Here is a 13577-nt window from a genome sequence, read left to right on the forward strand (position 1 = left end):
CCGCTGCACCACCCAGGGATCCCTGGAAATTGGTTTCTAACCTAGAATTCTATTCTGAGTCTATCTATCAATTGGATTTGAAGATACAGTAAAGACATTTCAGATATGCAGTTTTGGCTTTTTACTGTTTCTCAAGAAGCAGCTAGATGAAGAATCCAGGAATTAGAGGATTTGCCAGGAAGATGTGAAGGGAAGTCTGAGCAGCAGAGGTCCCTGGAATAGGAGGCTGAATCCTGGAGGGAAGCTATTTATAGTCTAAGCCACATATTATTTATGGCTATGTCAACAGTTGGTAAAAGTATGAAGAAAAATGAAGAAATGATGATTGTAAAAATTAGAATAGAAGTTACCTCTACAAAGAATGGTGGGGTTGTGATGGGAGAGGAGCTTTTGAGGTGTCGGTGATGTTTTGTTTTTTTGATCTGAGTGATGTTACATGACTATTGCTTTGTAACTTTTTTTTTTTTTTGAGTAAGCTTTTCACCAACATGGGTCTCAAACTCATGGCCCTGAGATCAAGAGCCACATGCTCTACTGACTGAGCCAGCCAGCCAGGCACTTGCTTTATAACTATTTCAAAATATATATAAAAAAATATATATATATAATGTTTATATATATACTTTATATATATGCTTTATGCCATATTCTGTGTGAATATGAAAATAAGTCATTTAAAATTTCATATGAGGGCCACCTGGGTGCTCAGTCAGTTAAGCGTCTGCCTTTAGCTCAGGTCATGATCTTAGTGTCCTGGAATCCAGCCCCACTTCAAACTCCCTGCTCAGTGGAGATCTGCTTCTCCCTCTCCCTCTGCTGCTCCCCCTGCTTGAGCTCTCTCTTTCTATCAAATAAATAAATAAATAAATAAATTTTAAAAATAAAATTTCGTATTAAAAGAAAATAAATAATAAATGTAGAGCCCTTAGCACAGTGCCTGGCCTGGCACACAGTACATGTCCAGAGTTGAATATCATCATCATTATTATCATCATCCTGCCCTTGCCGTCCATTCCTGAACAAGTGCTTTCAGCTCTTGGCTTCTATAGAAGAAGAGTGTGAGATGTCTTCTAGAGGAGTGTGCAAAAGCAGGGGAGGATTAATGCCCAGCCAGGAAATGGTTTTATGTTTGCACAGAAAAAATTTGAATCCAGAGCTTCCTGTTCTGAAAACATAAAACTGCAGAGAGAAAATTAAGGGATTTTCTATTTTTTCTGTTTTTTTTGATAGTTGTCAGGTGGATAGTAGGATGGGAAGATCTGCTATCCTATGTCCCCATTCCTTTTTTTTTTTTTAAGATTTTATTTATTCATGAGAGACACACACAGAGAAGCAGGAGACACAGGCAGAGGGAGAAGCAGGAGCTTTGAAGGGGAGCCTGATGCAGAATTCCATCCCAGGTCCCCAGGATCACCCCTTGAGCCAAAGGCAGATGCTCAACTGCTGAGCCACCCAGGGACCTCTTATGTCCCCGTTCTTACCTGCAGTTGATACTTACGAATAGCTCAGTGGGAACCTGGAACCCAAGAAGATGTTTTCTGGAAGCTATTGTTTTCATGAAAAATTTGTAACTCTAAAATTCCTTTGGAAATTTCAGATATACCTTTGCATGACCTTAACATGTTTGCCATTTGCTTATTTTAGTGCTTCTTAAAACTGCAGAAACATTTCTTGCACAAATGGTTCCTTGTTGCAACAGAAATGCAAAGACCACCAATGAGAAGAAGAACCATCATTCTCCTGGGCATTTCAGAAGCCCTGCCCTGAACTATGGGAGGAAGGTCAAGAGGAGAGGGGACTCAGGCAGTGAGGCTTTACCTGATAGCGACAAGATGCCCAAAAAGAGCAGAGAGAGCAGTGATTAGCTTGAGGATTAGTTCCAAATGGAAGACACCAGAGGGAGGAATGTAGAGTTACCATGTGTACCCCAACAGCAGCCTCTGATCTTTGGAGGGTAGCCCTTCTTTGCTTCCAAGGACCCCATGAGCCCCCACATGGGTACTTATTGGGCAGATTCTTCTTGGGGACACTTCTCCTCCTGTTAAACTCTCCTAAAAGGGTGGTAGGCTGTTGGAATGGAGAGAGCTCTAGACTAGGAGCCTGGAAGCCTGGGCCCCAGCTCTGCCTTTAAGCAGTGTGCACCTTGGTCAGATCATTTCATTTTTCAGGCATTGGTTTTCCACGTGCTGAGACTATATCATGCCTCATATCCCCTCCAGATCTGAGAGTCTGTGATTCTAATATCCTGCAAAGCTGGTGAGAGGTAGCACTATTAACAGGATGTTGAGTCCAGTAGGCCTAGATAAATTTATTTATTTATTTATTTATTTATTTATTTATTTATTTATTTATTATTTCCTAGGCAAAGAACTTTATTAACCTTGTTTCAAACTTTATTCCCAGGCTTCTTCAACTTAATTAGCTGCAAAGAATGAATTGTGTATAGCAAAAACTGAAAAGAGCTGCAGTGTCCAAGGGGCTTGGGCTTAAAAAATATTAGAGATCTAGATTTTATCAGATCCATGAACAAAATTTTAAAAAGCAGTCATAATATAAAATAGCAGCTCCCAGTACTTCTTCAAGTTTTATCTTCTTCAGAAGTTGACTCAATTCAGTTTGCTTCATTCTTGGAAGCTTCATCAAAATTCTCCACAGGATCTGGAACTTTATCATCATCATCCTCTCCGATAGCAAGTGGTGCTTTTCCTTTTTTTTTTTTTTTTTAAGATTTATTTATTTATTCATGAGAGACATGCACACACACACACACACAGAGAGAGAGAGAGAGAGAGAGAGAGAGAGAGAGAGGCAGAGACACAGGCCGAGGGAGAAGCAGGCTCCATGCAGGGAGCCTGATGTGGGACTCGATCCTGGGACTCCAGGACCACGCCCTGGGCCAAAGGCAGGCGCCAAACCGCTGAGCCTGAGCCACCAAGGGATCCCCCAAGTGATGCTTTTCCATCCACGGATTGTTTGGGTAGAGCTTCAGCCAGTCTTCTTAAACTAGTCAGACTGTCTGCACCAAGCTGGTTTAAGATACTGGGTAGCAAAAAAAAAAAAAAAAAAAAAAAAAGATACTGGTTAGCATTTCTGTCAGCTGCTTTGTCTCAGCATGGCCTGTAATGGTGAAAGAGTTCGCTGCCAGAGATGCCTGAACTTTAGGGTTGTTAAAATGGATCACTGTTCCTTGGTTTGTGAACATATTCACTTCTTCAATACCAGAGATATTGTTTACCCCTAACTTCTTTAAGGAGAACTGAAGTTTTTTTTATCATCTGCTGTAGCTGTTCTATGAACCACCTTCTTTTGGCGAGCAGTTCCTTTCCCACCAATGCGCAGTTGTGCTTGCAGTTTGGCGAGTTTCTCCTGGCTCGTGATAGTTTCTTTCATCTTGTTGGAGCGCAAATGGAACCGCGCAGGGGACTAGGGTTGGCGCTCGGGAGGGGGTCTCAGGCGGACCAGCTGAGGTTAGGCGCACACACACGGGGATGCAAGATCCAGGCCTAGATTTAGATCCAGCACCACCAACTAACTATGTGAACTTTGCAAATTATTCAACTGTCCTCAGCCTGGTTGCCCAGATCTATAAATGTATACCTGTACTCACAGCTGTTTTGAAGTTGAAGCGAAGCAGTGTATGTCCATGGTTCTCAAACTGTGTGTTCAGGCACCCTAAAGCTCTGCAGTGAAGTCCACTGAGGAATTTTTCAAATTTCTGAGGCAAACACAATGAAGCAGAGGTAGCTTGTCATTTCAACATTAGATTGCTCTATATTACTTGACGCCTTGTGTTGTACTTCACAAAGCGAGGTTTTCAGTACGATAAAAGGCAAGTAGCATGTGAAAATCTGCGTGGAACACAAAAGGAGGGTGGTGGTATCCAATCCGATTAAGAAGCTGAGCAGTGTACTATAGGTGTGAACATCCCATTTGTAAATACTTGTAGTTATTTAAGAATAAAATAAAAATATTTTTTCAAACAACTACTAAGTTGTTAGTATATTAATGCATCTTACTGTTTTTGGATCTAATTATTTACTACATGGAGCTGTTAGGTATTTCCTTTGGCCCAAGGGAATGGTGGCAAGCTTATTGAATTTTCCTATGGTTCTGTGAACAGAGGAATTTTGGGGACCTCTGATATGGAAAGTACTTGGCATACTGTAGATGCTCAACAAATGGTAAAAAATATTTTTAAAAAGATTTTATTTATTTGAGAGAGAGCGAGAGAAAGGGGAGAGAAAGAGAGAAGACATGGAGGGGAGGGGCAGAAGGCGAGAGAGAAGCAGACTACCCACTGAATGTGGAGCCTGTCTTGGGGCTCGATCCCAGGACTCTGAGATCATGATCTGAGCTGAAGTCAGGTGCTCAACTGATTGAGCTACCCAGGTGCCCCAAATGGTAAAAATTATTAAGGAAGCTCGTAAAAGGGAATAGGGAGCTATCTCTGCTTATTTCTGGTGGTGGTGGGAGCTAAGCATGAATCAAGAGGTGTTTGACATATCTTTATAATAGTAGTGCTAGGCACATGGAGGTGCTGCATAAAGGCCACCTGAATGAGTGAAGGTGTCACAGATAAAAGTTTGGGTTATTTATTTATTTATTTATTTATTTATTTATTTATTTAGTTAGTTTTAAAAGATTTTTGTTCATTTGAGAGAGAGAGAGAGCACGAGGAGGTGGAGGGAGAAGCAGACTCCCCCCCTGAGCAGGGAGCCTGACATGGGGCTGGATCCCAGGATTTCAGGATCATGACCTGAGCTGAAGGCATATGTTCAGCCAACTGAGCCACCCAGGTGACCCAAGTTTGGGTTTTTAAAAAGATTTTATTTATGTATTTGAAAGAGAGAGGGAGAGAGAGAGAAAGCACGTGAGCACATGAGCAGGGAGAGAGGAAGAGGCAGAGAATCAGACAGAGAAAAAGGTGGAGCAGGGAGCCCACCTTTATCTTTATCTCAGGACTCCAGGATCATGACCTGAGCAGAAGGCAGATGCTTAACCATCTGAGCCACCCAGGTGCCCCGTGAAAGATTTTATAAAGCACCTGGGACAAAACCACCAAGGTGAGCAATAATTTTTTCAGGGTCCCTTCGTCTCTTCATCACAGTTTATACTTTGCACGGTGTATTTCCCTAGGAATCCCCAAATACAAGCCCATTCTCTCCAGAGGATTTGTCTTTAGTCTTGTTTTCTTTTTTTCTTCTTCCTTCCTTCCTTCCTTCCTTCCTTCCTTCCTTCCTTCCTTCCTTCCTTCTTCCTTCCTTCCCTCCTTCCTTCTTTCTTCTTTAAGTTTAAATTCTATTAGCTAACATATAGTACATTATTAGTGTCACATGTAGTGTTCAATAATTTATCATCTTGGTATGACACCAGTGCTCATCACGTCATGTGCCCTCCTTTTTTTTTTTTTAAGACACTTGCATCTTTTTTTTTTTTTTAAAGATTTTATTTATTTATTCATGAGAGACACACACAGAGAGAGGCAGAGACACAGGCAGAGGGAGAAGCAGGCTCCATGCAGGGAGCCTGATGCGGGACTTGATCCTGGGACTCCAGGATCACGCCCTGGGCGAAAGGCAGGCACTAAAACACTGAGCCACCCAGGGATCCCTCATGTGCCCTCCTTAATGCCCGTCACCCCGTTATCCTATCCCTCCATCTTTTAGTCCTGTTTCAATGTGGTAAAATTGCTCTTCTGTAGAATTCGAGTTTGGAGAGTTTGCCACAGATTCGGAGACATTTGGAACTTGTTAGGCGCAGTCTGGACTGGGTTCAAAATAGGCTGGCCACAGAGCAGAGAAAGTCTTGTGTGGGAGTTACACTGTACCAAAGGGAGTCAATCCTCCTCTAGTCTCTTTCCCTAGAAAACAGCTGTTTAAAAAAAGGGGGGGATCCCTCGGTGGCTTAGCGGTTTAGCTCCTGCCTTCAGCCCAGGGCATGATCCTGGAGTCCGGGGATCGAGTCCTGCCTGGGTCCAGCTCCCTGCATGGAGCCTCCTTCTCCCTCTGCCTGTGTCTCTGCCTCTCTCTCTCTGTGTGTCTCTCATGCATAAATAAATAAAATCTTAAAAGAAAGAAAGAAAGAAAACAGCTGTTTTTAAGCCCTTAAAAAAACAACACCATGGAACAGTCCAGCGCTCTATATTCCATCAATTTTAAGTTTAAATCAATTTAGAATAAAAGGTATAATTATGTTTCCAAATAGCCTCTGCCTGTAGTGTGGAAACAGGGTTCCCTTCTCCAATATTCAGTTCTCAATATTTGAGATTAGAGTGGTTTTCATGCCTGTTTGCCAATCAGCTCTTAGGTGAGAATGAACTTTTACCATGGAAACAAGTCTGTCTCAGGAGTTCTGCCTTCCTTTCCCTTGACTTTCATCACTAACTGCAAATAGGTTTTTTTGTTTGTTTCTTTTGTTTTTTTTTTTTTTAAGATTTTATTTATTTAGGGATGCCTGGATGGCTCAGTGGTTGAGCGTCTATCTACCTTTGGCTCAGGGCATGACCCTGGGATCCTGGGATCAAATTCTGCATCGGGCTCCTTTCAGGGACCTGCTTCTCCCTCTGCGTGTGTCTCTGTGTCTCTCGTGAATAAATAAGTAAATAAATGAATCTTAAAAAAATTATTTATTTATTTGAGAGAGAGAGAAGAGAAAGCACAAGCAGGGGGAGGGGCAGTGGGAGAGGGAGAAGCAAACTCCCTCCCACCTGAACAGGGAGCAGACCAAATCAGGGCTCAGTGGGGTCATGACCTGAGCTGAAGGCAGACGCTTAACTGACTGAGCCACTCAGGCGCCCCTGCAAACAGTTTTTGAAGCATACATCAAACAATCTTTTGTTCTTGATTCTGTCAGATAATGGGGTTTTGATAGCAGGAAGATGGGTTTACTGAGAGCTTTATTCCTTATAGGATTTAAGTCTAATAGAACGTTTGTCTGGTGATATTTGGTTTAAAAAAAAATTGGAGAGCTCTTGGCCCTGCTTTTGCATCAAAAATCTACCTAAACTTCCTGGGAAGGAGGAAGGCAGGATCAAATTCTAGGTTGCAAATAAGGAAACCGAGACAGGAAGAATGAGGTAATTGTGGATGAGGTGGGAGTAATAGGTGAGTGCTTATCTCTGACAGTCCGGCTAGTCTATGTGTATAAACTCATACTCCTTTTCACACACTTAAGAACTAGACAATAGGGATGCCTGGGTGGCTCAGGGGTTGAGCAGCTTTGGCCCAGGGTGTGATCCTGGAGTTCAGGGATTGAGTCCCACGTTGGGCTCCTTGCATGGAGCCTGCTTCTCTCTCTGCCTGTGTCTCTGCCTCTCTCTGTGTGTCTCTCATGAATAAATAAATAAAATCTTAAAAAAAAAAAAAAAAAGCTAGACAGCAGGTGCCTGGGTGGCTTAGTCTGTGAAGTGTCCGAATCTTGATTTTTGGCTTAGGATATGGTCTCGGGATTGTGGGATTGAGCCTTGTGTTGGGCTCAGTGCAGAGTCTGCTGAAAATTCTCTCCTCACCTTCCACCACTCTCTTTCCTCTTTCTCTCAAATTAAAAAAAAAAAAAAAATCTTTGGGATGCCTGGGTGGCTCAGTGGTTGGGCGTCTGCCTTTGGCTCAGGGTGTGATCCCATAGTCCCGGGATCAAGTCCCACATTGGGCTTCCTGCATGGAGCCTGCTTCTCCCTCTGCCTATGTCTCTGCCTCTCTCTGTGTGTGTATCTTATGAATTAATAAATAAAATCTTAAAAAAAAATCAAATTAAAAAAATCTTAAAAAAAAAAAAGAACTAGACAACAAATAGGGTGCCTGACTGGCTCAGTTGGGGGAATGTGTGACTCTTGATCTCAGCACTGTTTGAGCCCCGTGTTGGGTGTAGAGGTTACTTAAAATCTTTAAAGAAAGAAAGAAAGAAAAAAACAACAACAAAAAAGCAAGACAACACACCCAATATAGCTGGTCTCCTTAAAGAAGTTTTACATGGCTCACTGATTGAGCATTTGTATACAGGTAAAGGATTTATAATCACATGGGAGAGAATTGATATGTAGAAATTTATTTTTTTTAATTTTAAAAAATATTTTTTTTAAAGATTATCTAATTCTACTTATTTGTTTTGGAGAAAAAAAGAGGGTGGGGACAGACAGAGGGAGAGGATATCTCAAGCAGGCTCTAAGCTGAGCATGGAGCCTGACCTGAGTCTCTGTCTCATGACCCTGAGATCATGACCTGAGCCGAAATCAAGAGTCAGTTAAGCAACTGACTGAGCCACCCAGGTGCCCCTAAAAGATTTTATTTTTAGGTAATCTCTACACCTAGCATGGGGCTCAAACTTGCAACCCATGATCAAGAGTTGCATGCTCTGCTGACTGAGCCAGTGAGGCCCCCCCAGTAGGTAGAAACTTCTAAAAGAGAATTGCAGCAGGGCATATTCATGTGGACTCTGAGACCTGAGGCTGACAGCATTCCAGAGGTTAATGGGCTAATCTAGCAGCTCTGTCAAGCACGTGATCAATCTGATTGGAAACATAATTTAGATGTCAGCATCAGTCCTCTGCCCTTCATGGTTGGGCTTCACCAGAATGAGACTCTGGGAGTTGAAGGTAATGAAATTTTACTCCATCTTGCCATCTAATACTGGGAAAGTGGCTCTTTTTTTGTGACCCAGTTTAACTGTCTTGAAACAGGAGAATTACCTTGAATTCAAAGAAGGATTTTGTGAGTGAAAGGCTCCCTCTAAGTATTTAAAAGGGTGGAGATGCCATTTAAGATTTTGATAATACTGTCTGAAGCATCCTGAAACCAACTCTTACCAGGGTCCCACTTGTAGAAGAAAGAAAGATCTCTCCTTCCTGGTCTAGCCCATCCCTCCAACCTGAAACCATGTTCTGGTCTGTTAGAGATCTGGATTTATCACAGAAAACAAAACAAAACAAAAAACATAGGAAAAATAAAAAGTAGATGGCTTCCAAGTTAAATTTGCAATCATACTATGTGTTCAAAATACATTTAAAGTGCTTCATGACGTGTAACATGTTAACGTGATAACAAGAGGGATTATTGCTCCTCAAAAGAACAGGAACTATGTTCTATTTGTTCCTGGACTTCTAGTGTCCAATCTAGTGTTTGGCACATAGGACTTTTTCTTTTTTTAATTTTTTATGATTGGAAAAATTTAATTTTTTGAAGGTAGAAAATATTTTATTTATTATTTTAAAAAACTATTTATTTATTTATTTATGATAGACATATATATAGAGAGAGGCAGAGACACAGGAGGAGGGAGAAGCAGGCTCCATGCCAGGAGCCTGACGTGGGACTCGCGCCCTGGGCCAAAGGCAGGCGCTAAACCGCTGAGGCACCCAGGGATCCCCAGAAAATATTTTAATGCACCTCCATGAACCTGGCTTCAAATTGTTGTCAACTCATTATATAGGCATTTAATCAATGCTTTTGGAAGGAAGAGAGTTTAGCAGTTTCTATTTATTTATTTATTTATTTATTTATTTATTTATTTATTTATGATAGTCACAGAGAGAGAGAGAGAGGCAGAGACATAGGCAGAGGAAGAAGCAGGCTCCATGCACCGGGAGCCTGACGTGGGATTCGATCCCAGGTCTCCAGGATCGCGCCCTGGGCCAAAGGCAGGCGCCAAACCGCTGCGCCACCCAGGGATCCCAGTTTAGCAGTTTCTTAGAAATAATTTACCCCATCCTGCTATATATATATATATATATATATATATATATATATATATCCCAAACCCATGACCCTAAGATCAAGATTTGAGCTGAGATCAAAAGCAGACACTTAACTGATTGAGCTATCCAGTCACCCCTCCTGTATTTCTCATTGGGTTAATCACTTTGAGCAAAAAAAAAAGGGGTGGAATTCTTGGAATTCCGGATTATTAAATACAGAACTGTAAAATGAACGTTTCAACTTTCTAGAGAGAAGAAACTCAAACTATTTGCTACTCATGTCTGTGATTAATAGTTCATTCAGATTCAGAGTTTTTGTGTTTCTTTTTTTAAAGATTTGCTTATTTATGTGAGACAGAGTGTGAGCATGCCGAGGGGTGGGAGGGGCAGATGGAGAGGGAGAGAAGCTTTAACAGACTGCACTGAGTGTGGAGCCCAACCCAAGGCTCAATCTCATGACTCTGAGATCAGGGCCTGAGCCACAATCAAGAGTTGGACGCTTAACCCACTGCACCTCGCCCCCATTTTTTTTAAGACTCTAAAGCTGAAGGGGCGTCTAGGTGGCACAGTAGGTTGAGTGTTGGACTCTTGGTTTTGACTTAGGTCATGATCTCAGGGTGGAGGGATCAAGCCCCATGCCAGGCTCCACATTCGCCATGGAGTCTGCTTGGGATTCTCTCTGTCTATCCCTCCCAATACTTTCTCTCTCTCAAATAAATGAATAAAATCTGAAAAAAAATTGTAATTTGGCAGGTGGGTATTGGGAAGTAACTGGAGACCATTTTACACCCTAAGGCTGACTTGAAGGGCAATCAGTCCTCTTCTTGGACTATGTGATATGGATGGAATGGGGCCAAAGTCTCTGTTTCTTGGTGTTTCTGTTTTATTTATCTTTGACCTTTGTACTTTGTGTTAGTTCTTTATTTCTAAGAACACAGGTAATAGGCTGGCCGATCTGAAATATTTGCCTGAATCGCCTCTGGGAAATGTTGTTTTCTGGGAAGACCAGCGTAGTGAAAAGCCCACCAGTGGTCTACATTGAGATAGGCATCTAGCTACGAGGCTATGAATGTTTGGGTGAGTCACTTCCCTTTCGGTTTCCACATTTGGGCAAAATGAGGCTTTTTTTTTTTTTTTTTTTAAAGTTGGCTCCCCACCTAACAGGGGGCTTGGACTCAACTCTGAGATCAACAGTTGCATGCTCTATTGACTGAACCAGCCAGATGCCCCTAAAATGAGGCTTTTTGATAAAGTGACATAGGAGAGAAGGGGCAGCCTCAAGAGTAAAAAAGACTAGGGTATGAATTTCATTTCTGTATGTTTCCTGTATTTCCTATGTGCAGCATGGGTTGTTTTAAGACAAACTTTATTTTCAAGCATCTAGCATGGTGTCTGGAACACAGCCAAGTGCTTGAAATATAGTAGCTACACTTACGATCAAAATGAGGAAGTTGCAAGCAGAAAAATCGGCCATGGAGTTGGATAGGTAATTCACTGAGTAAGAAATACAGCAGGCAAGGAAGCATATATATGACTCTTTGTAATTAGGGAAATGCAAGTCAAATAATGTGTTCATCTAATTGACCAAAAATAAAAATACACATTATATCCATTGTTGGTGAAAGTTTAAGCAAATAGGCATCTCCTAGAAAGCCTCTTCTGAGGGAGGTTTGGTAGTATCTACCAAGTTTAAATGTGTTACTCTTCAAATCAGCAATTTTGTTTCTAGGAATCTGTTATACACAAGTGTATACATGGGTATACAAACATTTATCCCATTGCTTTGTTTTCTCCTTTGTAAAGACTTTTATTGTGTGGCTTATGTAGGTTTCTTCATTCGACCTTTTTTTTTGGTACAAGAATTTTTTTCACTATGGTTCTTAATGGAGAAAATTGGAAACAACCTATATTTTACTAATATGGACAAATTTCTATGGAAAATTATGTGTAAAAAGCATATTATCGAATATTACAGTATGATCCCATTTATGTCAAGAAAAGCAATTGTGTGAGTGTGTGCATTATATAAATGTATGGAAAGGAGTCTGGGAGGATATACTTCATAAAATTTACTTGTGGGGAGGAAAGTAAATGAGCAGGTAGAGAATTTTGCTTTTTATTCTTTCTTCCTTTTTTTTTTAAGATTTTATTTATTCATGAGAGACAGAGACACAGGCAGAGAGAGAAGCAGGCTCCCCACGGGGAGCCTGATGTGGGACTTGATTCCAGGACCCCGGGATCACGCCCTGAGCTGAAGGCAGATGCTCAGCCACTGAGCCACCCGAGGTGTCCCATTTATTCTTTATTCTAAATTTTTTGAAAATTTCCCAGTCACTATGTATTATTTTTCCATTTGAAAAAACCACAATTTTTAAAAAAGCGTGGCAGTGTGAATTAGACCATCTTTCGGCTACTGTGTAAGTTGAGTACTTCTCTAGATCCAACATCACAGTTGAGTAGAGCCATGCACTTCTTAGGTCTGGAAGGGTGCAGAAGCTTGTATTTGAGTAGCAAATCTTGGTTTGAGGTTTGGATTGATGGACTAGTGAACCCAAGTGACCCCTTCTGAAGATAGCAGGTCTGCATGGGAATAAAGGAGAGGTGTTTCAGTAGCCTTCTGTCCTTTTCCCAGGTGCCCTTTTAAAAAGGAAAAGCAGAGAAAAGGAAAAAAGAAAAGAAAAGAGAAGGTCCTGGGCTTCTTTGGAAGAGTCAAGGCAATCTCGGAGTTGTAGTATATCAGGATCCAAGATTCCTAGGCTGCTTGAATAAGTTCATCTGTCTGCTTATTCTCAGGTCAGCATGTCAGATTTTATCAGACATACCAGATCTCTAATAATGAAATTTTTCTTAGGTCTCAGGAAGCATTCTTGGATTATAGGTGCCCACTAACTTATTTGTGATTTGCACATTCAGCTCCTACCACTGTGTACAATATCTGGGTGAGAACACAGACAAAATCTCTTATTTAAGATAGGGATAAGGGCTGAAAGAAGGGGAATCCTGTTTTCCTGCTCATGGATGACTTGCCCCTACTCTGAAAAGAGTTTATGTGGAGTTAGGAAAAGTATTACCCTAGGGACATGAGGCTGGCTTGGTCAGTAGAGCATATAACTCTTGATCTTGAGGTGGTGAGTTCAAGCCCCGTGTTAGGTATAGAGATTACTTTTAAAAAGTAATGATAAAAAGAAAATATATCTGAGAAATAATGATAATAGAAAATATATCTGAACAATTTAAAAAATATATATTAAAAGAAAGGGTCACTCCAGTATTCTTCAGAACCCTCTGATTCTTAGATTGTACAAAGAGCAAGAATGGTGCCCAAGTACTGGTAAAGCTCTTCATGGGATAGAATGGTATACATTCTATCACATAGCTGAATATTTTAACATTTTAAAAACTGTGATCAGTACGAATGGAAGAGTATATAGTATATACATGTATACAGAGTTTGAAGGTTAATTATGAAAAACAAACCCTCTACCCAGCTTGAATAGTAAAATATTATAGAAACTCTGAAGTTCCCTGGTGGGGCTGCCAGCACTGTAGTGAGAGTTGGACCTTCATAAAGGTCCTAGCCAAGGGGAGGGAGATCTCCTGGAGAATGGGGTCTTTTCCTTGCGTACAAAGGCTCCCACTGCAGACTGTGGGCCCTCTGGGCTCTCGTTTTTTAATTCATTTGCCCAAGAACAACCCTTTTCCTAGTTTACATAGAGATGACTTACAGGCTAGTGTGGCCCTGTTCTTGGGGAGGGTGTCCCTCTTATATGCTCCATACCCTCCACTAGAAGTAACAATTATATTGGATTTTGAATGAATTATTCTCTCATTTTTCGTTAGTGTTGTTAAAAGGAAAAAACAGGCCCATGGAGTCACCTATGTATAGGCC

At 41.2% G+C, this 13577-nt stretch overlaps 1 protein-coding gene and 1 pseudogene across 1 annotated transcript in view; one reads left to right on the top strand and one right to left on the bottom strand.

Annotated features, from left to right (window-relative positions):
* Positions 1-2611: 2611 nt before the first annotated feature.
* On the bottom strand, positions 2612-3390 carry LOC129495132 (transcription factor BTF3-like; annotated as a pseudogene).
* Positions 3391-10747: 7357 nt separating this feature from the next.
* The window catches only part of FAM13B (family with sequence similarity 13 member B), a 92072-nt gene continuing 89242 nt past the window's right edge, over positions 10748-13577 (top strand). The window contains exon 1 of the mRNA XM_055301848.1: positions 10748-10765. The gene's annotated coding sequence lies outside the window, so the exon portion shown is untranslated. The remainder of the gene's footprint in view (positions 10766-13577) is intronic.

This window comes from Nyctereutes procyonoides, unplaced genomic scaffold (genome assembly GCF_905146905.1).
Source record: "Nyctereutes procyonoides isolate TBG_1078 unplaced genomic scaffold, NYPRO_anot_genome, whole genome shotgun sequence".
Taxonomy (NCBI): Eukaryota; Metazoa; Chordata; class Mammalia; order Carnivora; family Canidae; genus Nyctereutes; species Nyctereutes procyonoides.